Raw genomic sequence first — 27,236 nt, 5'->3', positions numbered from 1 at the left:
AACTTGACACTGATTAAGGCGCCATCTTAGTATCTTGGCTGCGTGTGTGTATGTGTGTGAGTGGGAATAACTGGAGAGGGAGGTGTGGGGGGGGGGTAAGTTAGAGAGCCGCTTCTTGGCAGTGAGCAGGGGGGGCTTTGGAGTGGGTGGTGGGACAAGCGTTTATGACCACGAAAGTTGTACACATGTAAAGTTTTTCTTTTTTCACCCCCCTATTAATGGGCGAGCTCTAATAATAATCCGAACAAATAATCACCCTAACGTGCAGACTGGAAGACGGGCAACTGAGGACACTGTGTGGCCGTGAAAGTGGAGTGGGATACGGTGCCAAAAGTGGCACTGCCTCAGCGTCTCCCACTACCCGATTAACAAGGCACCGCTACATAAAAACAGCCAAAAGGAGCTACCACACATCAATGGGCGCCATAATAAGCATTTAAACGGCGAAAAAAATCAGCCTGAATCACAAGAGCTCATGCGCGGGCCTGAAATCTCTAATATTATACAGTCATTTAACCAGTGTTTTCAATTCAGCAGCATCTGCAGTTTAAAAAAAACATACAAAAAAAAACAACAAACGCAGAGAGTGGGCTGATGTAAAAGTGAGGACTTTTCTTCCCATTACAGTGGAAGGCAGATGAGTATATTTGCAGCAGCCTCCCCCCTCTTCCAACCAACATCCACCAAACAGATTTAGGAATATTGATTCAAATTCTGCTTCTTTTTTGCCCGCACTTGTGCGCAAGCGCAGCCCCTCTCTTGCATTCCGTTTGATTTCATTTCTTTTCACTCCCCCCCCCTCTCCTCTCCCCTTCCCTCCCCCCTTCCCTCCTTGCCTTCTCATCCCCAGTCTCCTCCTCCCCACCACCACCTCCTTCTCCCTCCCTCCCTTCCCCATGCTCGTCTAGTCGCACATTTCAAGTTCCTCCTCTCAGACACCGTGACGTCAAATAACCGAGACCCGGCTTGCTCCGAAACAAGCTCACATGGACGCTGGGGGTTTTTTTTTGGGGGGGGGTGGTGGTTTTGCGCACGTATTTTTTGGAACGCGTAAAGCGGCTGCGTTCTGACCTGCAGCAGTTGTTGGGGAGATAACGAAATAAATCACATGTTTACATCTCAACGTCGATCACATGTCTTTTCCCTTCTTGTCATTCTACAGCCCCCCGCAAAAAAAATAAATGATATGGATTTAGGCCATTAATGTGTGTAGCTGTGCCAAAATGTAAAAGAAAAAAAATGCGAATAGGGTGTTTTATGCTGACGCTGAGCACAAGTTTCCAGATTATAGCAGAGGAACCAGAGCAGGCGATTCAATCCACAAGGAGGGGAAAAGAAAACATGAAAGGCTCCTTTCTGGTGGATTCTCAATGGATTAGAAAGCAGTGACGGTCACGTGGATGCAGTTGTGTAAAGACTAGCGGCTGTATCACAACAATGTCCCGCTGCAGCAGCAACGCTAACGCTGGCTCTGAGTCACGTTAGCGCTCATTCATGTCGAGTTATCGCCAGGATTGCCTTACATGGGCTCCGGTGCGTGGACCCAGAGGATGGCAGCTGACTGCTGGCAGCGCGCAGTAGCTTTATAATCTCTCTCTTCCTATAGTATCTGCTTGTTAGTGGATGAAGAAGAAGGCTGCATGAGGAGGGGGAGCGGGGGGGGGGGTGTCTGTAGGAGGAAAAAAAGAAAAACTAGGGCTGAGATGTACTCGCTGAAGTTTAATATCGGATTGATTGGTCATCCCCAACCCCTTTACCTTCCTACGTCTCTTCTGTCGCAGAGTATTTGCTGGCTAAGCGGGAGAGCGCGCTCTAAGAGGATAAACTGGCACAAGCAGGTCCCCAGCGCCTTTTGTCACGCAACGCAGGCTGTGATCTTAACAAACCCAGTAGCTAATTTATCACACATTAAAAATTTAATCATTAGTAGAAGCAACAGACATCATATCGGTGAATTAAAGAAAAAAGTAACCCAATGTGCGTATAGGTTGTTCAGCTGCAGATGCACCTCCGCTCATTGCCACGTGCTTTTTATTTTTTATTTATCTGGCACTGGAGGTTTACAGTGATGCTCAAGGGGACTCCAGCATTGGCACTTGATCTGAACCTGACACGTTTGTATGTGGAGGGCAGCGCTTCTTGCACATCTGCACATGAGCGCTCTGCTGTCTGTCTCACACACACAAGGATGCTCAGATCCCATCAACAATTCTACCAAACAAATTGCTGGTATTTATAGAAGCCTTTAATCAAGACATTAAGCCTGCACGGGTGAAATTTTGTCACTAAACGTACCGTGACAATTAGACTGAAATGAGATGCATTTGTAAGATCACCAGGAGAAAAAAATATGTCTTGATAAACAAATAATTGCGTAAGCACTAACATATATCTGATAATTAATCGAGGGCTTCCATTTGCGCGGAAGTTGATGCCAATTATCGATGCTTATTTCACCTCCAGCAGGGTGTTGAATATGCATTCACAAAGTACCTTAATCCACGGTGTGTCTTTATATCTCTAGGTGTTTCATGGCTTTTGTGATGCAAACTGATTAACACAATGGCTTTGTGTTTGGGCTCAATTCTTCTTCAATTGCCTCATAAGAGGCATTTACTTAGCCCATCGTGATACTGTAGCCTGCAGGCACTCGTGCTGATGAGGAGATGAGTGAAAGTGCTCGGCCCTGCCAATTCTGCACAGTTATGAAATGATGAAGTTGACTTCAGTTCCTAAAGCACTGACATCCTCATAAAGAGCGCAGTAACAGATTACTCAAATTCATCGTTTCGACCCAGAGAGTGCCCAATAAATAAAAAAAAGTACCAAGGGCCCTTCATGATCACAGTTATAATAAATTATTCATCCTAGCGCCATCATTTAGATCCCCCCTAACGCACACAAAACATTCACCTCTCAAATAATATTTCTATTATACCACGGGCTGAAAGACAATCTATTAGTAGGATGTCCAACAGGAGACAGCGGCAATTCCCCAACATCTGGCAGGGTGTCAGAAACGTGATGAATTCCTTATCAGAGCGGGCGCAGGAATCAGCGCTAATAGGTCCCCGGAGTGAGCAAACGCTCATTCAGCAAAGCAGATGTTCGACAATTGTGCTCTGCGTTTGTCTTTTGACAGATATATATTCAACACTTTTGAGAGGTGGTAAATGAGCAACTGACATCCTTTTAATGAACCGTTGCTCTGCCCTGAACGCCGCACTGGCGCTGATGATGGCGATGCTTCCTAAAACAGGAGCAATAACAAGAAGTTCCCCCCTGGAGGAAGGGGAGAGGAGTTTTATGAATCGCCGAGCTGCGCATTATTGCAGGAGGTGTAACGCTGAGGTTTAAACTGTTGCAAACAATGCGCTCCCTTAACTTTCACCGTGCGCAATTAAGTCGTTAATTAAAGCCATCGCAGCCTGAACTGCGCGCTTTTATGGGCATGCAAAGTCGACAAAAAGCTGCATTTGTTGCAGATTGCCTGAATGGCGTGATTCAGCAAATCCCAACCCAAACTTTTTCACCTGAGAAGCAGTAAGGAGGAGGAAGAGGAGGATGAAGAGGAGGAGGAAGAGGAGGAGGAGAGGAGCCGCAGCCTCACAGGACGAGTTCTCCCCCTGAGGGGACGGACAGCAGCGCTCACCTATTCATTGGCCTTTTCCAAATGAAAAGGACAATGCTCGTTAATGTCCTCCTTTTCTAAAGACAATGAATTAGAATTGAAGAGTGGCTTTCCATTATTTAAAGAGATCATTCATTGCTCTCTCGTGGTGATTTGTGTTGGCGCTTGCGCAATGGTCTGCGACACAAGAGAGTTGAAGAAGGACGCACAGGAGTTTTATATCCACATGTTGAACAGCGGTGGCGCACAGATAGATAGATAGATAGATAGATAGATAGATAGATAGATAGATAGATAGATAGATAGATAGATAGATAGATAGATAGATAGATAGATAGATAGATAGATAGATAGATAGATAGATAGATAGATAGATAGATAGATAGATAGATAGATAGATAGATAGATAGATGCATGAAGTGCCAAGCAGAAAATAAATACATCCAGCAATTGCTCCCTCACAAAAATAAATATAAAAATATGTCACTACTACAACACAACAACTAACAAAAGCCTATATCTCTTGCACAATTCCGATTTGTGTCCCAGAAATGCCAATCAACGCGCAAAAAAGGCGAGCTTTGGTTGCATAATGTCTGCGCAATCTTTAATCCGTTATGGATATGCATGGAGCAGGGATAGCACCATGAATAACAATCCGCCTGATCCTGCCACAGTCCCAGCACGTGTGTGTACGTGATTCCTGGCATCACACAAACGGAAGAAGAAACAATGAACGATAATTACTCTTAAAGTTTTTTCTTTCTTTTTCTGGAACTCCCTATTCAGGCATGGTGGAGGGGGTTGACCCGTTTTTTTTTCATTTTATTTTTAGGAACAAAGTTGTCGAACCTTTAAGGAGTGACAATAATCTTTGTGATGTAAATTCATGGAAGATATCATGATAAGTGCCACAGGCAGTGGTGATAATAGATCGTCTTTCAACAAAAAGGCATACAATAATAATTTATTTTTATATAGTTTTGTTTTATGATTTTTTTGAAATTAGATTATTTACCCAGATTTAATTGACATCTGCATCACTGTCTTCGTTTCACTTATTTAGGCATCATCAGCTTATGATAACCTTCTGCAAGAAAACTAGTCGTTCTTTCCCAAAAGTCCAGGCCTAGCTGTTCTGCAAGATCAACAGATCTGTTAAGATTCAGACTAACATGCTGCTGATCTAGTGCCTTCTGTGAAACAAAAATATTCTTCCTCACCATGCATGCATGATAAACCTTTACAATTGCGTTTTAAAATGTTATGAAAACATTGCTGCAGACACATTTCCAGCAGAGACAATAAAATAAAAATAAATATTTATAGAGAGAAGATCCAAGCACAACTATATTCACACACATCAAAACTTCCTTTAGATGCTTAAATACATGTGGAAAACATAAATAAATTAGTTTCCCAGGGACATTTCCACATTTCCTGACAAACCTATTTTGAGTTTCTTGGAATGCAAAGAAATTATTTAAAGGCTTTAAAAAATACTGTGTTTTTTTGAAACAAACAGAAGTGTGCTTTAGTGCATTTGCAGAAATCTTACAAAGGGTGTTATCAAAACTGGGAAACAGTTTCTGTGTGTGTTAACATCTGCACTATGCCAGCAGCAGGCACTGCTGCAAAGATGACTAGTAAAGGGAGGAAGCATGACAGTAATGGCAAACAGAAGGCTGAGTCCTTCATAGCAACAATGCAGTCTGGATTTTCATATGTAATGCACTGGCCCTTGTTGTGCTCTTGTAAGCCCATGATCAGAGGTGATCCTACTTTAATAAGATGCAGGAAAAGGCCAGGTTTTTGTGTGGGTGGCGGGGGCTCTGGTGCTAAAAGAGAGTGATATTCAACAGCTGTGTTATACAGGTTTTCAACAGCCATAATAAAAAGTGTTAGACATAGCACCAGTTATTTTCTTCCCACTTTTCCACTAATCTAGATTCTACTCTACACTGTGCCTTTTGGCCAAACATTACGCTGCTGGCTCATATTTTCACAGTATTAGCCATACCATTATTCTGTGGTTTTTGGTTTGTAGGTATTTTTCACGGTTCTGTCTTCAAGCACTGAGCACAAGGCTGAGTCGAAGACATTTTCCCTCCTAGAAGTATCAGCAATCACTTTCATGATGATGGGAAACAGCACAGTGTGATTGCACACCTTTAACTTTGTGCCGTACTCAGTGGACAGTACAGATTTTTTTTTTCGTTCCACAAATGGTCCCCATCCTGAGACAATAACGGACACGCAGGGTTTGGAGAGACAGGAGGAGGTGTAGGAGGAGAAAAAAGAACCAGGTAGGAGGGCCTGGTGAAGGGGTGGGGGGGTGGGAAAGCCAGGTGCTGGTGGAAATTGGCAGGCGATTGCCAAAGCGACCTCATGCCAGGATAATGTATGGGGCCATAGGTGTCCCCCAAGCCAATCCCAACCCTCATGCTGATAGCTTTTCAATGCCTGTGGGACAATCTCTCCAATAATTGCTTTTCCTGTTTCAATTGTGGTCTGAGGGAAGGGACTTTGTTTCCTACAACCATTGCAAAAGTGTCTGTTGTATTGTAGCCATTTTTAGTCGCCATAAAGTTCTAAAGAGGAACTAACAGGAACTAAAACACCATGAGCTGTGCCTTTGAATTTTAAATACCAAAAAGACACAGAATGACGGACGGCTGCATGATTGGCAGATCTCCCTTTAATATATTGCACATTTTCACTCAGGAGACCCTCGGAGGTTGTAAATTACCTCTTGTTTGTTCAAATGTAACATATCTAAATATTTTCACTCGCATCTCTGAGACACCCTATCCACCCTCTGCTATGATGACCGATGACATATTTCTCTCCTGATGGAGGGAGTGAGGCTGAGCCAGTGTGGTGAAATTTAAAACCTCTCCTCACAGTTCTTGCAAAAGTCCCATGGAAAGTTTGACTTGTTGCCATAACAATAACAGTCATCTTTTAAAGTTTTTTACCCTCTCATTTTTTTACTAACCTGAATAAGCTGTTAACTCTTCATTTTATCATTGTTTTCAGAGTATGTATATACTAACTATATATATATATATATATATATATATATATATATATATATATATATATATATATATATATATATATATATATATATATATACACACATGTATGTATGTATAGACAGTAAAAATTCAACTGTCAATTTTACTATATACTATTATTACATGTATGTATAATAGTAATAGAAATAACGACATTGTTATCATTAAAAGTATTGTTGTCTATAGTATTTTTATTATTATAATTATTATTAAATGCTGAAACTTGATATTTTAATGCTTACTTCAATAGCCTGATGCTGTGCATTTAAAGTTAATAGAAACCTACGAGGCCCGTTTTTTTTCAGTTGCAGTGACTTTGTTTTCATCACGTTGCGCAACTCAAAATAATAGAAAAAGAAAATGTGCGCACTTTTAATTATTAACGACTGACTTGTCTTGTCCTTGAGAGGTTTGGGCGCATTCAATTCAAGGAAACGGACTTCATTCTGAACAGGGCCACTGCGAAAAGAGAGAAACTCCTTAATTGCCGGTGCAACAGCAAGGAAAACATTTTCATTACGAGTAATTGTTCGCAAAACTTCAAGAACGTGAGTGTTGAAGGGAAATGAACGCGGGGTTTGTAAATATCAGCGTTTCAAAATTCTGTTTGCGCAATTTTTAAAATGCAGGAATGCACTTTTGGGGTAAAAATCGCTTTTAAACGCGATGCTTTTCTCTTTTGTGCAAAAAAAGGAAAGAAAAAAGGCAAAATAAAGATAACGCAATTTAGATAGATTTCTCCTCCAAATAAAAAACAAAGGGGTGCGGGGCTTTAACTCAAGCAGCCTGCAGGTCAGCACACAGTTTAATACTGTGAAACGTTACTACGCAGGCAGTTTGTTTTCATTCTTGCGGAACATCAATAATGTATAACCTCTCCTGTCTGTCACTTACATTTAATATGCCGTCGTTCATGCATTAGAAATGAACGTGGTGGAAGCTGTTGTAAAAGGTGATATTATTAGACGTGACACAGGGAACTGACTCAAACTTCAACGACCAAGTTCACACCTGGAGAAGAGATTACAAACTTGGCCATTAAAAACAAAATACAGAATGTGAATAAATAGGTGAACAAATTTAGTTGGCAGCTTTTGAGAGAGAAGGAGCTGATTTTAGAAGATGTAGCCAGTGGCACAGATCAGTGCATCGTTTAAGTAGTAAAAATGGCTCCAAATATGAAAGTTTATGATGTGCAGTAAAATCTGTGTAGAGCTGAATTTCATTTCCAGCGTTTCCCAGTCAACTTTATGTGGTGAAAAAAAAAATCTAAGTTCTCCCCTTGCTCTGTTTTCTTTTGATTCTCTATTGAAATTGGCAACAGTGTGCCAGCCCGGTACCCAGTTTAATTTACCTTGTCTTGGGAATGATTTTTCTGTATTACCTAAATAAGGTGAAATCTGGGGCATGCAGACTCTCTTCTGCTTGTCGGAATCAGTGGAGTGTGAAATTGCAACACCAGACAGCCTGGATAATAGCTCAGAAGGGGGCTAATGTCCCTGCTAGATTCAAAGAACATTTTTATAATGACTGAATTAAAAAGAAAAAAGTATAGATTTATGCTATAGTCTGTTTTTCCCCCACTTTATTTCTGTCTTGATCTGTCCTTTAGCTTTCCGGAACTGCATTTGTCCTGTTTGGATTAAGGAGTGCAAATGGATTTAGATCCAAAACTGTAAAATGGAAATAACCTGTGCAGTGCAGTGCAGTCTGGCCTTTCCTGGTTCTTATTTGGACCTTTATGGGACCCTTCTCTTCAAACCTGCTTTGTCAGAGGAGGACCAGTTGGAAAAAATATTATTACTGAGTGCTGTTTCTGCTCCATCATCCCTTCAAAGACACTCAGTCCCACATACATGGCCACAGACAAACCTCTTCCCTGCTTGTCCTTCTGACACACACACACTTGGACTCCAGCACACACATAAATTACATGGGGATTACTGAGACATGGTTCTGTTCTGTTAGAGATGTCACCAGCAGGACCTGATTTGTCAGGCTTTACTATACCCAAATTCAGTTGGTAATACGTCTGCTTTTAGATCATTCCAAATAACCCCCCAAATCCCTGCGACTCACCATTTAACACTCCCACTGGTACTAAACCTAATCTTTCCTCTGACTGGGGTCACCGTTCTGGTGGTCTTGGCTTTCCAGCCACTGGACCAGCTCCTACCAGTTCAGTCCGATGGGTTCCACCTCAAACCACAGAAGGAAACGCACATTTTTTCATACAGGTATTAGCGAGGCAAGTTGGAACAGCGTCAAGAGGTGCTGGAAATGCAGTAATCCCGTAGACTTAGCCCATAATTTAGTTTGAACTAATAGAAAGAATAATTAATGCTGTAAGCCAGTTAAGGATCTGCTCAATTATAAGCAGAAGAGCAGCAGAAAATTAATAAAAAGTTGACCAGTTACTGAATAAACACAAGTCAAAGTACAGTACTTTGACTTTACTATACGTAAAGCTTCTTTAAAAGATGTTGCTCTGCTAATGTCAGAATGTTCACAATAATCCCAGCTTGTTCTTAGACCCAGAACCTCATGAAATCTGTCTAAATAAGCATGTTTTCATGTTCTCTCAAGCTCATAAACTAAACCCAGCCCTCTTCATTAGGAAGATATAGTGTTTTTAGATTGTTTTGATGTGGTCAGGGAGCAGACGGACTATTGGCTAAGCATTGGAAAGAGCAGACAGACAGACAGTCCAAGCGGTTTAGCCTTGTTTAAAATTATTAATCCACTTCTAATTCCAGCTGGCCCCCTGACAGCATAGAACCCTATCAAAAAAATCAGCGCCTCCATTGTGAGGCCTGGCAGAAGGGGACTGGGCGTATTTTTTCTGCTCCAATCAGTTTCTAGAGGTTGGGCGATTAAAAAAAGAATCCCAAACAGCCCTTCCTCGCACAGCAGGGGAATAACGGAATCATTAATTCCCCATTAATTTCAGGAAAAAAAAAGAAATGTCGTCTCGATGTAGTGCCTTAGACAAAATAAAAAGACAGGAGTGACAGACAGAAGCGACAAGTGCTTTCGGTTGCCTGAAAAGTGTGGAAAGGTGACATTCCAAAAGACTAAAAAAAAGGAAAAAACACTGTAATGCGACATTTAACATTCAACTTAATCAGAATTTATAAAGTACAGTCTGTAAAAGTCAAATTTATGGAGCTACAACTGACCACAACTTCCTGATCCTTAATCAATTTTATGAAAAGTTCTGTTGCAGTTTTAAGACACTACTTTTTCAGTTTTAGAACAATGCTCTTTGAATGAATCTTTCACAAAAAGTCATTTAAAGGGATGAATGAGGCACGTAACAAGGCATGGTGAATAATTGGGGCTGACGCAAAGAGATACATCAGAATTCTTTTGTAAGTTGTCAGACATCTATCTATATTTAAATACTACATGAACAAAGATCTTTAACTTTTAATTAAGTAAAGTGACAACTGTAAGCTGCTTGTTGATTGCCAGTATATTCATCTGAAACTCCTGTATGCACAGCTATATCTTCTTATTTACTGAAGTGAAAATTGTTGGTTTTCTGTGCAGTTTGGCTCCTCTTTACACATTAAGTCATTTTGAAATTTTGGAACAAAGTCACTTCCAGTATGAGCACAGAAGTTCAGAAAGTTATTCTGTATTGCTTTGTTTGAAGTCTCAAATGTTAAAGTAGTAATGGCCAGTCTTCTTAATTTGCATATGACATGATGCTAAGGTGAAAAATAATATGCAAATCCACTTATGTTCACCTGAAAGGGTTTCTGTGATTAAGATACTTGAAGTCCTTGTTCTGTGACTGGTTCACATTATTATATGTAGCCCTGGTGCGAGCTATTCATAAATACTAGGATGTTCCAGCCTTCTAACCTTACCTACAACAGGGTGGCAGGTGGGGGGGTGCACAGGGAGGGAGGGGAAGCAATGTCAAACCTCGGAGGGAACAAAGAGGTGGTGCTGCTCCGTCTCACCCAATGTAAACACCATACCACAAGCACACAAGCACATGAGCACCCAGCCAGCGGATAGGTTTTGATTAAGAAGCATGGCTGGGCCTGAAGTGTGGGCCCCTATCATCATCCTTTCACGACTACACACACATACACATTCACTTACATACAGACGCACACGCTGACATTCATGGGGCCATTATAGCTGTCTCCACTCAGAGTGACAGCCTTTCATATCTGTCTGTCTCCAAGCCAAGTGGTTATCATCTATGCACCCAACCATTAGGAAATGTCACAAACACAAGCTAGTACACACAGACACACACACACACATGTGGAAGTACATGCATGTGCATGCAAACACACACAGTATTTTTTCAGGAAATGAGGTCCAATTAGATGTAATCAATGGTGGATAAGTAAAAAGCATTTCAAAAAATTCAATGCTTTTAATTTTTTTAAATTGATTTTTCCACTAATTTCTCGCTCCCCTCTCCCTCTCCCTCGCTCACCCTCTTTCTCTCTCCATCTCTCAGGGTGACTTTTGAGCACTCTGAGATTGACAGAACAAAAGAGATTGTTGTGGAGATACTAATTATTTAATGAATTCTTTATTTATTTTAAAAGTTCCCTGGGTGGCGATGTGCCCAGACTGTTACAGTAGATGGAAAATTACAGACTGGAAGACAGTGAGTGACACATGAACAGAGGCGGAGGGGCAGGGGGTGGGCCGTGCCATCCAAACATGCCCATGCCCTTAAAGCCATGGCAACATCCCCCCGCCGCATCCTGCCAGACTCCCCCCCCAATCCCCAGCAACCCACCCACCACCACCCCTCGCCACCTCCATTTGCCACATTCCATTTCAACAAAACTGCCATATTAATCATGTGTGCTCACTTTAATCCACCTTCAGTGGTGTTTTTTTTTTTTTTTTTTGTAACTCGCTATTCAAAGTTCCAATTTTCCAGAAACAATCCTTAAAATGACAACCAATGACAGCCAATTTCCCTCAGCGAGGGGCCGCATGTCCACCACAATGAACGCAAACCACTAAAAACATCTTTTCTACACATAGCAAGCTTTTGTCAAATGATGTCCTCTCCCCCCAAAACCGATAAGTAGGGCATGGGGAGAGTAGGCCACTAAAGACCCGGTCATTATTGATTTGACAAGTGAGTGAATAATTCATCTCTAGTGGCAGACATCAGCTGGGACAACCATTTATGACTACTACTGTTACTATAAGAGACGTATCCCAAATCTGACCTTCCCTGCGTCTCTTCCTTTCAGTCTGTTATGTAGTCTAGCACTCTGATACTGTACATCCTGTGCCCCACCTTTGTCGGCCTTCCTCACTTTATGGGGACTCCTCTTATGGTCTCCAGTCATCATTCCAAATGTTCCTTTCAATCCCAGATTTTTCTATGATTTCCTCAGCCAAGTGCTGCTTAATTTACGATCATTTCCAGCTTCCCTGCAGCTCTTGGCCAGCAGGACACAAGGACAGCTTTATGCATGGGTGTAATTCACACACTCATTGGCACTGGCCCCAGCAACTGCCTGCTATACAGAAAAACTGATTTACACACTACCTCAGCAATAGAAGGTATTAGAAAACAGACAGTTTTGATTGGCTGAGTCATGTTCAAAGCTGTTGCCTGATAAACACAGATGTGACTGCTGAGCTGTTAATATAAATCAGATATCCCTATTTGTGCCAGTACTATGCTGCTGGGCAGATGAATAACTGCTAGTTAGTCAGTAGCTACGACATGCACAGTAGTGCAAATCTGCAATAAGTCAATCTTGTTAGTGCTAACACCAACACCAGGGAGAAGAAAAACAACCCTTGTAATGGTAACCTTACTCAAAGGTCGCAGGCTGATTCCAGGATTTAACTCACCAATGCTCAGTAACCATCTGACGCTAACAAATCACTGGCCCAGCCGTGACTTTAGCTCTCCGCCATGATTTCTTTAAACAAGTATCACTTAAACACAGGCATTTCTTGATCATAAAGTTGCAGTCTTGCGGGTAATTCCAGTAAAACCCGAATTACCTCAAGTCTTTGACACACACGCACCTTGTGAGAAAATGACTGGGAGCTGAGCAACCTTGAACCTATCCCATCTGTACACAATAAAAAAAGAAGTCCTGCAATTTATTCTACAATAAAGGAACAGTCGTGCTCTTGAATAGAGCTCTCGGGGTGTCTTGAGCGCAGAAAGGCAGAGTTAGTGTCAATCTGTACTTGGACTACCTGCTGCGTTACCAGATCCCCAGCGAGTGTGAAGTCAAGCAGACTGCTTCTCTGACTCACGCTGCCTGCCACCACCTCCACACTGCATCATGATTTATTCCATGACAACAAGATGTTGGAACTGTACGATTAAGACACGTTCTGCAAGATGCCTGACACTGATCACCTGGTGGAGAAAAACATCAAGTCAAGTGTATAAAGCACACACACAAACAGCCTCTACACCCTCTGCTTGTACATGTTCATATTAAGTTAAATTTATCCACACGTGGTGCAAATATGCACACATGAGCGCACACACAGCCTGCTTGTCAGTAGGTCAAGAAACCGTAAAGAGTGTCAGAGTAGGCTGAAAGATGAAGAGTTATGTGCTTGAGCTGTCTGTGACCTTTGCTGTTTTGTCCATATGATATTACTCAGAGGGGAAGGAACCATGGAAAGCCTCAATCTCAATCCTGCCACTCTGAACCTGCATACCAGTCTCAGGCTATTTGCATTTTGGCTGCATATGCATATTTCCAAGCAGTATACTTCCTCAGTCATCTTTGTTCTTTTACCTCTATGAAAAAGGCTACTATCGCGCAGCTGTGTGTGGCTTGAAAATTTTCTTCTTGCCGTTTCTTTCATTCTTATTTGCTTCCTTTCCTCCTTCCAGCTACATCTCTCCACTCACTCAAACTCAAACACACACACACACACACACACACACACACACACACACACACACACACACACACACACACACACACACACACACACACACACACACACACACACACACACACACACACACACACACACACACACACACACACACACACACACACACACACACACACACACACACACACACACACAGGGGCCACAGGGAACTCCAAGTTTCCATTCATGCTTCTCATTATCAGGGCATGTCGGTATTTTATGAGGCCGTGTAAACCACTGAATTACTGCACTTTAAAATGCATCCTGACACTATTACGTGACCATGTTGATGGAAAGGCCTTTCATTGCCGGAGTTGGGACCTAAAATGGTGGACGACAAAAGAGCATGACTTGTTAATTATTTTTAACTGCCGGATAAAAATGATTATGAAGTAAAGCAGGATACACAAATGGCCAAGGCCACATCATAAAGTGAGTCCCTGTCTCTAGAGAAAAACTAACTTTAGTTTTAGAGGGGAAATGTGAACATACACCAAGCAGAACAACAGACTATGACGGCCACTTATAAAAGGCACTTTATGTCACCTAATTAAAAACAACTGAATAACATTACACACTAATAAGATATGGTTTGCTCAAGTAAAACAAGAAGTAAAACTAATTTTAAAAAAATCCAAAATGCACAGCTGATTTTCAAGCGCGAGTGTGTGTTATTAACAGACTGTAAAATGAAATTACATAAATAAAAACTTGATTTATGTAAAATACCTAGTGCCATATTAAATGATGACTAATTAATTTCATACTATTTTTTAAATTTATTCTGAAATGAAGTATTAATTACTGCAGTAAGTGAAATCATTAATCCCAATTGTTGCTTTAATTTAATAAACAAGCCTTCAATTAAGTGATTCTCTCATTCACACGTATACAAAGAGAAATACCAGTGGATTTGTGTGTTCATAAAAAACACTGCCAGAACAATTCTCATATTACTGACTTTTTTTTTTTTTTTACAAAATTGTACCAAATATCTATCATTACAAGCAACCCACCCACAAGTCAAAAACATTAACTGTGAAAATTTTTCAAGCAATTACAAATGCAAATATTCCTTTATATCTATAATTTAACAACCAAAGTATTAAAATTGTAATTTTGCTGAGATATTTGCTGACACATCTGCTCTGTGAGGAAGCGTATATACTTATATATATATAGATGTACTGTATATATATGTAAATATGTTGATGATGTAAGGGCTAACAAGAGCGGCTCCTCTTTTATAAAACTCATATGCTTTATTTGACAACAGCTATGATCAAAGCACTTTCCAATCTTTCCAATCTCCCCAGTATTCCCGTGTGTTTTCATGTGTGTGTGGTTTAGTCTCGATTAAAATGCATATGCATGTATGTGCACATTTACGTTCCTTTGTGAGTTCATTAGTATGTTTGTGCAAGAGGGAAAGGACATATGTTGTGTGAGTGAATCTCAGAGAGCCACGGTGGCAGTATGGCTGAGGCAGGAGCAAGCTGTTGTTCGGCAGAGCGGTGACAATAATAGGTGGCAGACCAGTCAAAACAAGCCCCGTTCTTCCAGGCTGGGCCAAAGTGCTGCTGAAGAGGTTCTTTTGAGGCACCCATAATGTGGTAAAGTGATCTCCTCCACAATTGGGACACTCCAAGAGGCCATCCCTGACAACCAGAGCAAAGCAAACTCCCTCCCCTCTCACTGAGCCTTGTCAGTTTCCATCTAACCCATTTGGCCTCCACTCTGCAAGTAGATATCCCACAACTTAATTGATTTATATGTCACCAGCGCAAGAGATACAAATTTTATTACCGTAAAATATTACATCTTTATCTCTATCTAGCTAACATCGCTCCGTGTGTTTATACATTTTCATTCATCACTCAGATACTTTGACAGAAACCTGTTCAGCAGCTGATATTCTGAATGCAGTGGAATAAGTTTTGGGCTCACTGACAACATATTTCTCAAACTTTTACATCTGTCATTACTCTCAATATCTCTAGGGCTCTTTCTCCGGAGTTATTTATCAGCTATGGTGTGGAAGTGGTGGTGATTTTGTGTCTGTGCCAGTTTACCACGTTAACCCCTGTTGGCCCACATGAAAAGCTTCTGACTTTGTGGAGAAGCTGTCTGAATGAAACAGAGGCCTAGGTTGAGAAAAAGCCAGACAGTGCCCAGAACACGACAGCAGAGCCCAGTTGGCCTCCTGACAATTTGGCCGACAATACTAGCAGAGTTAGCACTCACTTTTTACAAGGGCTGCCTCAAATTGCTTCTCTCTTTCTCTCTCCGCCGCACTCACAAAAGAGTGAGTGGCAAATTGAAACTGAACTTTATTTGAGGCTGAAGCCAGACATAGTCCGCCATAAGTATGGTTGCACTGATCCAAATAAATAATCACCATCAAAGGAAACGTTCTGAAACACAGATTTGACGATTTCGGCTAACTCTCCGTAAAGCTTTGGGCTCAACCTAAATGAAAAGGGGATTTCTTTTCTTCTCCTCGCCCTATTCTAACTCTTCCTCTTTTCTCTCTTTACTTCTTCTTCTTGTCTGTTGAAACATGTGGTCAGCTGTTATGCTTCCATGTGGTCAGATGATCAAAGCTGGGGAGCAGCAGTAATTGTCCCCCGCTGAAGCCCTGCCCCGGCTGGGATCAGGATCCCAGCAGGTGGGGGGGACAGCCATGAGAACGGAGGGAGAGGGTGGAGGAACGCAAGAGGCCCTGCCTGGCAGAAATAAAGACTTCCTAAGGGCTGCTCTCTGACAACAGAGCCCCAAAGGGAGAGTGAAAAATGAAGCCTCCACACATTCGAAGGGGTTTTCACTCAGGGAAAGGGGCCGCGATTGGGGTGAACATTAGGGAGAGAGGGCAAGATGGAAAGCATAAGAGAATAGGATTATAATATTTGCTCAGAGCGAAGAGGAGCAATTGTGCGGCCCTTTCACAGTGTCCTTAGAACTGAGCCTGTGTCGAATCTGAGGTTTTTTTGACGGTTCATGAAATATGGATGCTGTTTATCTCACCTTCTAACCCTGCCTTCTCTGGTCACACACCTTCTTCTGGCAAACACTATCACTTGCAAAAAAAAAAAAAAGAAAAACTACAGAAATAAATTTGGCAGTCTTTCTTGTAGAACATACAAAAACACGAGCCACTGACATGGACGTAAACATGAGAGGCTCCACTCGTTCCTCTCACAAGCAGGCCAACAAACACATTATTACCATACACAAACAAAATCACACACACACACACACACACACACACACTGAGGTGGGGAAAGACGACGCATACCTCGGCCAGTCAGTGTTTACCTGCAGACCGGAGGGAGCTGTGAATGCTCACAAGTCGGGCTACTTTGCATGTATGTGGGAGCCCGCAAAACACTTCTCACTGCTGTCCGTCATTTTGATTGCCCAGCATGACTCCTCCGCCCCAAACCTCCCAACACCCCCACCTCACAACACCCCCCCTGGCCAGATGGCTTTTTTTTTTTTTAACTGTCTGTGGGCTCTTGCACCTCTGCTCGACCACACTAAATCCCTGAGATGGCTGGGTGGAGTGGAGGGTTTGGAGCTCTGCGTGGACAAATGGTTCGGAGGTAGCAGAGCAAATAAAACGGATTAAGAGGAGTCTTTTCACAGATACTTCAAAACTATTTTGGCGCTGAGCCATGGATTCCCCACCACCACCACCAATACACCCCCCCTTCGATAGGAGGAAAGATCAGACACTCACAAAGAAATGTCCTGAACATAAAGGCCGTGTCTTCAGCCAGTACAAGATGCAAAATCGTGTGTGTGCTTGCAGTAGATATAGATCAGAAATACTATTTGACCAGCTACCTCTGTGAAGCTACATGTGCCTATTTACACGTTCTGCACTGGAAACATTGTATTCGAGCTGTAGTTGAAGTTAAGGACTGTTTAGAAAGAATCTCATTTATCTTTCTTCATTGGGGATGGCAGCTATCTACTGTAGATTGTACCAACTTGGAATTATATTTTGTCCCTATAAACTGTTATTCTAAATTCAGCCAAAGTGAGAAAAACAAGTTTACTACTCCTTTAGCATTCTACGTCTGACTACACAAATCCTTTTAATTTTCAGCTGCAGCTAAACCACTGATTCCTTCAAGTAACAGCACAAAGTACTGTAAGGCAAAAAAAAAGTCTCAAGACAAAAGCATGTTTTACATGTTATGTTTGGATAAAGCAAATTCCAGGTGATGTTCCATAAAATTAAGTTGCAGTGATGCAAATTGTTTATTTGAAAAGAAGCAAATGATTTCAACTAGTGGCATCAATTTTACTTGTTTATTTTTTAAATCTGCAATAACTTAATTCAGTTGTGTGTTAGTAATTAAAGCAATTCATTTAAGTTGATATAACAATTCTCTTTTTTCATTGTGTGCATTGTCACTCGGGTTCTTCCAGAAAAGAGGTTTTCTAAACATTGTTGTATTAATCTACCACACAGTTAATGCAAAGAATTTTCTGAAGTTGCTAAAAGTGCACATGGAAGTGCTTCATTATTGAATCTGTTATTATAAAAAAGCCATAAAGTTGCAACATAAGTCCCACAGCCTCAAAACTCAGAACATTAGTGGGAATAGTGATGACATTTCTGACATTAACAAAGTGTGACAAGAAATATAAAGCCAATGCACACGTCGACAGAGCAAAATGACTCATTCACCTCCATACATACGGACTGTCATTTTCATAAAAGGCCTCTTTTGAATCTGACTGACATTGATTGAATGCTTCAGATTTTCTCACTGAGGTTGAAAGAGTTTTTCCTTCCTTATATTAAAAACATTACAGTTACTTTAAAACCATTTCAACCATTTGAACTGTAAAGTGCAATACAGCTACAGTCAGAACACAGTGCATCAATAGAAGGTGATATGAAGGAAATCCAAATGTCACCTCTTGGCTCTACCCAGCCAAAGGTTAGATTCTTGACTCCCTGCTGCCTCCTGTCATTAGGTTGCTTAGCAACGAGCTACAGGCTATAATTAGCTTAGCAAAATTAAGATTTCCATTTTGTTAACACAAAAACACTTATCTGAAAAGTGTCACATGCTTACTGAAAGAGATTCCAAAGGCATGCATTGAAATATGAGTGATTTTTCCTTTTTTTTCTGAAGACTTGGCATGCTACGGCTGTCGCCACTGAGTGAGATGTACAAGTGCAGCTGTTATAGCATACTTAATGAAAAATCATAAGATGGGGCATGATATCACCCTGTGAGCATCTGTCAAGTGTTATTCTCATATGTTTGTAGCATACTAATTTCAAAACTGTCTAAATATCCCTCAATCTCTTCATCCTCTTTATTCTTCATACATATCTACAGCAAGGAAAAAATTTCAAGGAACATTAAATCTTTTATTCTTCTAACACCTTTTCCAAGCATCCGCCTACATTTCCATGAAGTTACAGGGCAATAGCTGAATTATTTTACCACGTATGCGTCATTCTAGTTTTGTCTCCCTTCCAAGGAAACTAAACATAAACGTGAATAGCATCAATCCCGAGCCACTAAACTGCATTTAACCTTGCATCCTGACTGTGATCCACTCAGCATATGCAGCCTTCATCTATCCCTCCATCATTTTGTCCATCAGTGGACCAGTGCAACCTACAACCACCACCCATCATGGAGCCAAACATGTAGTTATGACTTGAAGCGGAGGCCAGCGACACCAGCTCCTGCTGACGTGTTACCAGGCAGCGACGACAAGGTCACCAGGATCACATAATTAGCGGGGGTGACAAAAGACCCAGCAGGATCCAGCCCAGCATCCCCATCCCTGACACAACATCAGCCACCAGCAGCAAGGCCCCGCCTGCTGCCACTGTGTTGTTACTTATCATACATGTAACTAATACCAGTGTTTTTCTGGTAAAGTTATTGAACTTCAGTCTTTTGCACCAAGATTGAATATGTTAACAACTAACAGGATTTATATCACTGCGGAAGAAAAAAAATGTCCCCAAAAGTAAATTTACTTGAGTTTTTTCCTTCTAAAGCTCAATGGTAAAGCTCATAAATATGGAACTTAGCAAATGTGTAATTGTATGTGTATGTTATCGAGGTGGTAGGGTGGAATAACCATGTCTCCTAGAAATTACATTTATATTTTGTTTTTCTTTTTGCCCAATATGATTATGAAGGAAATCTACCAGTGACCAGGAGTGTGTGATTAGATTCAACCAACACACTCATTTTGTGACATTACTATAACATTGACTAGTTCTGTCTCATGCTTCAAGACACTTGATCACGACCATGATCTTAACTAATCATAATTCAGGCTGCATTTGTTTCGTTTCAATTGTACATGCTGTTGTTAAGTGGTATGTACATTTCTAGGGAAATTCAGGTTTCAAAAAAAAAGAAATCCTAGATATATTTCCATTTCAGAACTGGGGCTGCAGCTAATGGTTGGCAATCAATTAATCAATCTGTATATTATCTCTTGAGTTAAAGATTTGTCTGACCAGCAGTTCAAAACTCAAAGATATTGATTGCATACAGACACAAGCGGGAAAAGTAGCAAATCCTTAAAACTGAGAAGCTGCAATCAGCAAATCTTTTGGATTTTTGCTGAATAAATGACATCAACAAAATAAAGCAGTTTATTGAAAAATTCATAATAAGCAAAAAGTATGTATGTAATTTCAAGTTCTGTGTCTTTAGCTCATCACCAGCGCATTGCATTAGATGTGATCTGCAGGGATTTAATAAAAAGTCATAAGTTGTCCATCATGCAGGTCTAACAGCCCTGTGTGAACGCAAAAATCTGCCCCAACACACAGATGTGGTCACACTTTTGTGCAGGTATCTGCGTACACACAGACACACAGACACATACACACATCCCGTACGTATGTGTCTTTGTGTCTGTCTTGCCGTTAACGTACTTTTTTCTCATCCTCTGTCTGTCAGTCTGTCAGGGCCATCTGTGTGTATTTCCCTTCCGTGGCAACCTGCCTGACTGCATTTCTCTCCCCCCATACCGTCTTATTTGCAGCAAAATGACTCCTGTCTAGATCAGTGTTCAGGATTTTCCTCGCAGCGAAGAAAAGACATAACCCTGTGTGTGAGTGTGTTTTGTGCATTCCCTGTTGAGTGGATGCTTTGAGTTGAAGACGCTGGAAGCTGAGGAGATATTGCCAGAGACAGACGCCTGTAAGAATGGCATCGCTGTTAATTAGAACGTTCCCCTTGATGGGTCTCCACCTCAGCTCTGTTATGTAGGGCAGTGGTAGTGATTATAGAAGAATACACACATACACACACACACACACAAAAAAAAACACTTTACAGAAACAGCCATGGAAATGGAAAGATTTAGAGACTTAAAAAAAGAAAACAACTCTCCCGAGTCTTTCAAAGGCTTTGTGTGTGAGAGTGTGTGTGCATGCATGTGTGTGAGCAGGTTTGTGAAATCACGTGACCACTTGTGTGCATATTTTTATGGTTCTAGGCAAGTTCTGAATCCAGTGGAGGGTTTTTTGGAAGAACGATAAGGCTCTGAAAGCTTCCAGCTTCCTCCTTGAAGTTCTTGTATTCAGTGCATTCCCTCAGTGATCACTGGATCCCACCACCCCTCACTTCCAGCCATCCGTCCATTCAGGCAAAAATCGCTGTATTATTTACAACATTCAATCTGCAAACAGCAACAATCACAACGGCTATGCTATCACAAAGGTGGGCCAAGCGTAAGGAGTGGCAGCCGCCTGTTGCCAGTGAAAACAGATTGTTCACGTCCATCATTTCACCTCTTTCCTGTCACTGTTTTCTGTTTCTGCTTTTCCAAGATGGGAGAGTGGGAGTGTCAGCAGTGAACACATGAGTTAGCTGACTAATTGCCTGAATACTGAGACTGGTGAGTTATTAGAAAACGCAAAAAAAAACAGTAGAAAATCAAACAGCAGATGCCTCCACAGGAAAAATCTCTAAGCACAAAATTGCATTTCATGGTGGCAATAAACTCTGTATTAGACTTTTAAAGTATATTGTATTGGACTTTGGTAATTTTGACGGCCCAAATGCAAGACAAACAGTAGATCTGAGAGATTCAACAGCTGGTACCACAGCTTACACAAGAAGTCTTCTACAGCTGCTGTCATCCAGCAGATAAATACAGTCATCAAAACAAACACACCTCAAAGACCAATGAACTTTATGTCTCAACTCACTGCATTTGCGTGGCGCAATTTAAATTCCAAGTTTGTTTATCTTCTGAGTTCTCCTCCTCTAAACCCCCATCAGACACCAAGCAGGTATTGCAAGTTTACACTTCACTACTGGTTCCCTTTTGGTTCCCATTAATTGCCCAGTCATTATCTTTACACTGCAAACAGTCACACGTCACCTTGTGTCACCACAAGCAGGGGATGGGAGAGCACTGATTAAAAAATACCAAGATTAAGTTGGCCAGGAAGATTTAAAGATAAATCAGGAAGATTAAACTGATAAATCTAGTTAGGAGTAACAAGAAAGAAATAAGCAGGGACAGCAAGGACTGTACTATAAATACCAGACTGCAAATAACCTACACTGCAAATGAGAATCAGACAGGACTGATACTAATCTTATGTCTATATTTTAATTATAGAGCCAGAGTCAAAAGTCTATTAGCTATAAGTTAAAAAAAAAATCACCAATCAAAACCTCAAAACTGAGCAATGACTCAGTTGTTTATTCTCCACGTTAACAGAAATATATATATATTTTTTTTAATGAAGGCTTCATGTGGAGTTAAATGCTGCAAGTGTTTCTTGTTGCAGTGATTTGCTGCAGTCTTTCCATCATCATGAAATTGCCAGGATTGTGTCTAATAACATGGTTCAGATTCAGATTGAGATTCAGAAAACTGTATTTGTCCCCAGGAGGCAATTAAAAAGCTACATAGAGCAGGCAGTGCAACTATGACATAAGAAACTGAGTAGAAAAAAAATTAATTAAAGATAAGTAACACAAATAAAACAAATAGAGATAAATATAAATGTATACATATATAAATGTAGAACAAGTAAGATAATAAGAATAAAAAATAGCATGAAAAGAGAAAAAAACCACAAACTCAATAGCATACTAGTGCAAACATGATTCGATATGATTCCACAACACAACAATATCTCACACTGTTTAAGTCAGTTTCTGTAGTGGTTTAACAAAATACAAGTCGCTTGTCAGCTGAAATCTCAGATGCATCACTAACATTTTTAATTTTGCTTTTATACCAGGCCACAATCAAACTGTTCATCAGACCTTTGTAGAGATGTTTATAAATGAGTGAAGAACAAGAGAGATGGATTAGCCTCTTTGGCAGGGTGTACTGGAGAAAAAGTAGAGTAAATATTTAAAGATTTATAACTTGTGCAGATAAAGTTAAAAGCACAACTCGCAGAAGAGATGTTTTTGTCTTACTGCTCCTCGTGCCGAAGAGTAGCAAGACAAAGGTAGTGGATGGGGTTATGTGACACCTCTGTCTGTTGACTCTACACGTGTGTAGTATTTAATTAGCTGTAATCCAATTGAGGGACACGGTTTCCTGTTAAGAGAGGTGCAAAGGGTCGAAATAAACAGCTTACAAGACAATTAAGCCCTACAGATGCAGTCTGCAGCCTATAGGACTGACCTTACTAACACACTGAGGATCAATCTACTCCTCAGGTGTGACTTGACCTCAGGGAACTGCTTTATGTCTGTGCTGCTTTAGCTCTGTCAGATCTATGAAAGAGCTTTTGCCAGTTATTGGTGATTATCAAAGCTGAGAAAATAGGAAGAGAAATGCAGAAAGAGGTGGGAAATTGAAAGGATGAAAGCCTGAGAGAGAAAAGACATGTAGGATAAGGCAAAAAGGCTATTTTGGTCGTTAAAAAAAACCTGTCTTATCTTATCTCACTTTTATCATATCTTGCCCAGGGGTGTCATTAAGGCAAGTTTTCTGAAAAATGTCATTTTCGAGGGAGATCAAAAAAACGGCTAGCATGTGTTTCTAACTAGAACACCAGCACACACCGTGAACATGGTGTTATTGGGTTATTATGATAGTGATCTCTTTCTCTCATCAAAGCCTCTGTTTCAAAACCACCCATGAGCCAAAGGTATCAGCTTGTAAAGGCTCTTGCTCCAAACCTCATCCAAATTGTCATCCAAGCCCGCTATCCTGCAGATAAATTAAATTCTGTATACACATGATTTAGAACAATTGGTTTGAAGGGTACAACAGTTGGTTGATGCAGAAGGCATGGGCTTTTTTGAGGAATAAATAAAGCTGAGTGGTCAAAAAAGACTGATTGGAACATGGCTGAAAACCATGGCAACAGACTCCTTAGTAAACAGTTTATGGAAGCCCAGTAGGAAACCCGGCGGTTGGGTAAAGACAGCCTTGCGCTAATCAGTGCATACCAACACCTCCAGTGCCCAAACCTCCAAGAATTTCTCAGGAACAGATGTGTCAGCCCCTACGCTGTGCTGCTGCACTGTCTAAGCCAATCAGAACTGTATTCCTCAAAGAGAATATCTGCATAAATTATTGTGTGTGGATGCATGTCTGCTTAGTGGGCTACAATATATTTTAATGTATTCAGAAATCCTGTCAGAACCAAAAGTTACTCTCCTTGAGTTGAAACCAAAAAGGCACAACTCCACACTCTACACTGGATGCATGACAAGTTCTCTCTTGTCTTTGTGTGCAGATGCAACCTCCCGACAAAAAGGTCAAACTTTCAAAGAACTTTACCACATGCTCCGACACAACTGCAGAATTTTAACTCCACTATAAAAGTGCAAGACCTTCGCTCTCCAAAACCAGGCAAACGCAGCACAGCACATGTGAATCCATGCATGCACGCACATGTGCAGATGTGCACAGACTCTCACTCTCTCACACACACACACACACACACACACACTTCAGCAGGCCGTCTTCCCTGAGCAACTTTTAGCCTCCTTCTTCCCACAGTCTGTTCTTCGCCCCAATGCAACCATAATGCATAATTCACCCCTATCATTTATCAAAATAATCATCCACTGGGGCAAACAGAGAAGCCTGGTGGTGAAGTAGCTCATCTGAGGTCAAAGGGAGTCATCTTTCAGCGACTGCTCTGCACTGTGGGTTGCTGGTGAGGTGGCCGTGGCGACTGTGGATGGGAAAAGGTGGGAGGCATGGGGGCGCTGCCAGTGCAGATGCCCACAGACAGACCGCCTTGCCTGAGAGCTGCCGGAGCCTGAGACAGCTCTCTCCATCACCCCCTCCAACTCTCCCTCCCCTCCCATTGCCATCTGTGAAGCGTACACACACATACATACACACAGAACCACAGCACCCACTAACTAAGAGGCAGAGGAACACTTAGCCACGTTAGCAGCCTCACTAAGACCGCTGTGCAGGGTAACTGCTGACATGCTTTAAAAAGACCAAGAGAGAGTGAGAGTTAGTAAAAAGGGAGGGAGGGAGGTAAGCAGAGTTGCTGAGCCAGATGGCTGGTTTAAGCTAAGCTAAGCGCTGAAGAAGATTGAGATACCAGCCAGGTGAATTTTCCTCTCGATTTTTTTTTTTTTTTTTTTACATGTGGGCACAGGAGAGCTGGCTGGGGTTGACAGAGGTGCCATGTTTCTGAGAGGCAGCAACAGTGTGGCATGGCATGTGCAGCCACGCTGATAGTGCGACTGTTTATGTGGGTGAATATGTATGTGTGTCTGTTATTCTGGGTTTTTTTTCCCATGTCCATATGGGCAGTATGTGTGCAAGCATGTTCACATTTTATTTATTTTTTAATGCATGTGTGTGGGTGTGTCTCATGTATGCTAAGCCATGATGGTTTAGCCTGGGGTTGGCATCAATTACAGTGGTGTTGACAAGTATAATGACAGAGTTAAGGCTCTCTAATAGGCAAGACTGTCACCGGGACGAGCAAGCTACTGTTTTCTACATTCTTCCCCTCTATTTTCTTCCCTCCTCTCCATGTGCTATTCTTACTTCCCCCCTCTTGGATTTTCCATTATTTTCTCCAATTTTAACTTCTCATATATATTGTCAGATTAAAAAGGTCATGGAAGGTGATGATGAGCTCCTCAAAGCGACTGCCACATTTTCTTTGCAACCACTGAATTTTTGTCCAGCTGTCAGGGATAAAGCCAAACTTTTTTTTCTTTTGTGCTTCTAATCTGGTCTCAGTCATGTAGACTCAACCACAATGTGGGTGAAGCGGCACTGATTTCACACTGATGTTTAATCTCTTTGATGCGGGTGAAGGTAAAGCGGAATTTCATTGCGTCAAAGTGTGAGACATTTGCACACTAACATTTAATTCAATCAAAGGAGCACTGCGAGGCAACTCTTGCAGATAACAACAATAAGACACAAACAACTGCAAAACAGGAGCTTTTTGACTAGATTGAATGTTTGCAAGGTGATAAACTGACCAAAAATCCCACATCAGTGGACCTGTTCTCACTGTTTCTGCCAAGATGTTGCGATCTGAGCAAAATGAGCTCACAAACTTGCCAGATAATACGTAGTAATATTCTCGCCGTTATAACTTTCAATAAATTCTAATATTTTTGATTGTTCTGAGACATTTAAGAGTATTCTTAACTGCCTAACAGTGGGTAGCTACTGCATCGATCTGGGATGGCAAGTCAAATCTGCTGTTAATAATTAATGATTAGTCTGGGAGAGGCAAATGCATTTCGTGATCACTTCGGTGAATGGAGACAGTGCAGATTTGCTCATAAAGGATAAAAGTGCTCTAGCATAGATGAGCTGCATAGACACACAATTTCACAAAAGACACGCACACATTTATGTGCACACAGTTGCATTGGCTCTAATCTGTAATGCATCCAATATGTGGAGCTATTGGCCAGCACTCTGGGAGGCAAAGCTACATGGCACACAGAAACCTGCACGCTAGTCTCCATACAGCTATCCAATCAGCATCTTGCCCAGCTCCAATGCCAGTGGGCCAATCAATGTCCCAGATGCAGCCCACTCCCCAACCCCCCACAAAAATGGACACATATCTACAATACACCCACACATACGCAGCAATCCAGCCGTGATTCTTGGACATAATCCAAGTCGCCTGTCTGGTGTGTGGTACAAGGTGGCTTCTATGTGTGTATGTGAAAGAGATGATCTGCTATCATAAAAAGAGAGCAGCTTCATATCAGTGATCATTGTTGCCCTCACACAAAACAGAGAGGAGAGCAGTGAAAGAGTGCTGGTCACTGGGCAAAGAAGTGACAGAACAACAGACACACAAGTGAGAATTAGAGAACAACAGAGAGACAGTGAGAGAAAAGAAACGTGACTGAGAGCTACAAAAAAAGCAAGCAGTCACTGAACCATTCTCACACACAACGCTTTGGCCCAGATCAGCCAGAGAGATAAAGGAAGAGGATTACACCCTGGCTGAAAGACTTATCCTGACTCTCATTTGACTCTCTGCCATTTCTACAAAGTCACCCTGGACAATGGAACTATCTGTTAGCATAGTAATTTGGGGATAAAAAAAACACACAAGTACAATTGTGGAGTATGCTGTATGGATGTGGAGGTTATGTAAATGCTGGAAATCA

General features: G+C 41.4%; 1 long non-coding RNA gene across 8 annotated transcripts in view; it reads right to left on the bottom strand.

Annotated features, from left to right (window-relative positions):
* The window catches only part of LOC111566325 (uncharacterized), an 82,617-nt gene that overhangs the window by 43,101 nt on the left and 12,280 nt on the right, over positions 1-27,236 (bottom strand). The gene's annotated exons all lie outside the window — the stretch shown is intronic.

This window comes from Amphiprion ocellaris, chromosome 13 (assembly GCF_022539595.1).
Source record: "Amphiprion ocellaris isolate individual 3 ecotype Okinawa chromosome 13, ASM2253959v1, whole genome shotgun sequence".
NCBI classification, from domain to species: domain Eukaryota; kingdom Metazoa; phylum Chordata; class Actinopteri; family Pomacentridae; genus Amphiprion; species Amphiprion ocellaris.
This window is presented reverse-complemented; position numbering and strand designations above follow the sequence as displayed.